This window comes from Phocoena phocoena, chromosome 15, assembly GCF_963924675.1.
Source record: "Phocoena phocoena chromosome 15, mPhoPho1.1, whole genome shotgun sequence".
Classification (NCBI taxonomy): Eukaryota; Metazoa; Chordata; class Mammalia; order Artiodactyla; family Phocoenidae; genus Phocoena; species Phocoena phocoena.
Window position 1 is genome coordinate 34,122,699 of NC_089233.1, and position 3,647 is coordinate 34,126,345.

Genomic DNA, 3,647 nt, shown 5'->3' on the forward strand with positions numbered 1-3,647 from the left:
CAGTCCTGATCCTGGTAACAACAGCTCCCTTCCAAGCCTGGCTTCCCCAGAGTAGCATATGTTGTTCTTTGCCACCAAGGGTATCCAGGGATGCAAACTAAAGATAATGATGTTTTATTGGCCCTCAATCATCTGTCTTTTCCACGTGTCAGAAGGAGTGACAAGTCCAATTTGTCCAAGCACAAAATAGCATATTGGCATCATTAGATCAGATAAAGAAACTATCGGTAGCAATTTATTATTGTACTGAAAGTAACTAACATTTGTTGAGCACTTACCAGTACTAAGGACCCATGTAAGTGCTTACCTGCTGCATTAGCCAGGATAGACTAGGTTATGCCACAATAACAAATTAACCCCAAAATCTCAGTGGCTTGGCAACAGAGGCTGACTTCTCACATTCCATGTCCACCACGAGTTAGCTGGGGACTATGCTCTATTTGGTCACTCAGAGACCCAGGATGATGGAGACTCTACCATCTCAATGCAAGGCTTCCACACTTACTGTGGCAGGGGATGAGAGGGTGAGATGGTTATGCACCAGCCCTTGAAAGCTTCAGGCCAGAAGTCATAGATGTGGCTTCCACTCAAAACACATGGCCCACGATTACAAGGGGACTGGGAAGTGAAGGGGTGCATGTGGATATCCCATGAGCAGTAAGCATTCCTGTCAACATGCATCATCTCATTGGAGCCTCACAACCTCAGGAAATATATCATTACTCCTTTTTACAGAGAAAGAAACAGAGGCACAGAGAGGTTATGAGATTTGCCCCAAGTGTAAAATGTAAGCCCAGAGCAGAGATGTGAGCCCAGGCCTGCAAGCTGCAAAATACCCTCAACTGCTTCGCTGCATACTCATCACAAAATTCTACAAAATTCCCTTTTATAGCAAAACACCGTGCTAATTAATAAGAGAGGCCAAGTTATGCAAATACAAAATGGAGCACCCCTGACACACCACCTCCTCACCCCAAAAATTCAACCTAAGCAAATACTTGGAACAGAATTATCAGGCAATTTCAGGAAGAGGGAAATGGGTCATCTCCTCTGGGTCTGATATCCAGCCCACAGTCCACCCACACCAAGATAAAAACCTTCTGAAAACTTCACCTGAAAACCTAGGCAGACTGTCACCTCCTGTCACTAGAAAACCCACTGATGACATCTTTATACAATTCACAGATCTCTCCAAAGCTGCAAAGGTAAATGTCATCCATGTACCTGTAGAAAGCAGCCACAGGCAGATCTGTTAGGAGATTGCTGTCATATCTGGATGAGCGGCTGAGTGAAGATGCTTCCAACAGGCTAATTCTTCCCAGCCTGCAAAACTCAATTCTAGCACCACCTCCTCCAGGGAGCCCTCCTCCTCCTGGCTTCTCCGTTAGGACCCTCTCCCTGTTCTCCTGTGTCACCTCCCATTCACACCTCTGGCAGGACCCACCTTATTTGTCTGCCTGTCCCCTGGACTCTGAGCCACCCACAGGCAACCTTGACATCTATACTTCTGTGCCTCTGGCACCTGACACATAGTATGTGCTCAATAAATGTGGGGTGGATGGGTGGATGCTTAAGCCTATTCCCTTGGGGAATTTAAACCCCTGTGTGCAGCAAATGTGTAGCCAAGTATTAAAATTATAGTCCCAGCCTTACTTCTGCTGTGTGGCCTTGGAGAGGTTCTACAGCCTCTCTGCACTGTTTATTCAGCTACAAAGTAAAAACCATCTCATAAATATGTTGAAAAACGTAAGTGGAAAGCAGAGGGTATTGAAACAAAAGCTCATACACAAATGTTCACAGCCAGATTATTCACAATAGCCAAAAGGTGGAAACAACCCAAATGTCCATCAGCCAGTGAATGGATATATAAAAATATTATTCAGCCATGAAATGGAATGAAGTGCTGACACATGCTACAACATGAATGAACCTTGAAAACATGGTGCTCATTATAAGAAGCCAGACACAAAAGGCCAAATATTATGTGATTCCATTTATATGAAATGTCCAGAATAGGTAAATCCAAACAGACAGAAAGGAGAAAAGTGGTTGCTAGGGGCTGGGGGAGGGAGGAATGAGGAGTGACTGTTAATGGGTATGAAGTTTCCTTTTGGGTGATGAAAATAGTCTGAAACTAGATAGTGGTAATGGTTGCACAGCACTGTGAATGTACTAAATGTCACTAAATTTGTCCACTTGCAAATGATTAAAATGTTTTTTTTTTTAATCTCAAAGAGAGATCTGAACTCCCATGTTTATTGCAGCATTATTCACAACAGCTAAGGTATGGAAACAACCTAAGGGCCTGTCGATGGATGAACAGATAAAGAAAATGTGATACTCTCTCTTTCTCTCTCTCTCTCTCTCTCTCTCACACACACACACATACACACACACACACACACACACACACACCACTGAAATATGATTCACCCTTAATAAAGAAGGAAATCTTGTCACTTGCAACAACATAAATGAACATGGAGGGCATTATGCTAAATGAAATAAATCAGAGAAAGACAAATACTGCATGATATCAGTTATATGTGGAACCTGAAAAAAGAAATGGCAAGTTGAACTCATACAAACAAGAGTAGAATGGTCTTTTGCCTCCCCATATAAACTTTAGAATCAGCTTGTTAATAGCCATGAAATAATGTTGGAATTTTGATTGGGACTGCATTGAATCTATAGATTAAGTTGGGAAGAACTGACATTCTGATGATACTAAGCCTACCCATCCATGAACATGAAACATCTCTCCATTTACTTAGTTCTTTGATTTCATTCAACAGAGTTTTCTAGTTTTCCTCATACAGATCTCATATGTATCTATGTATTTTGTTAGATTTACGTTAAGTATTTCTCTACTTACATATATACACATACATATGATATATACATAATTAAATACATTGTTGTTATTACTAGTGTGAACAAACTATTACCTGTTAGATCAACTAAAAAGAAGGAAAACAAAAGTTTTAATTTTACATTTACCTTTACTTATTCCTTCTTTGATGTTCTTCCTTTCTTTATACAGAACCAAGTTTCTGACCTATAAAAAATGGTAAATTTTATTGTTATTGGACCACAATGATTTTTTGTAATTCTTATAGGGAATTTTCAACTAATAATCTTTCTAGGGTTTCAAAAAAATTAAATGGGATAGAATAGATGATGCATATACAGTTCCCAGCCCTCTGGGCACTCAATCCACAGTGGCTGTTTCCATAGTCATAATGAACAGTAATTTCTTCTCCCTATAAAAACAGGCTATATTGAGTAAAGGAAAGTTCCAATCTAATTTGTTCTCCAAATGTTCACAATAGTGGAATTCGTGTAAGAGTCCAAAATATTTCACACTGTTTGTCTTTTTTTATCGTGGTAAAATACACATAATATTTAGCATTTTTTACCTTTTTAAAGTGCACAGTGCAGTGGCATTAAGTGCATTCACAGTGCTGTGCAGCCGCCACCACCATCCACCTCCAGAACTTTTCCATCACGTCGAACGTGCCAACTCGTTACGCTCCAGGTGTTCTAATCCACAGCAGAGCTGGAGCAGAATTATCAATGTGGACTTTGATCAACTGCAGATAAAAAAAAAAAGAGAGAAAGTGGGAGCAGGCCGTGAACTCAGCGAT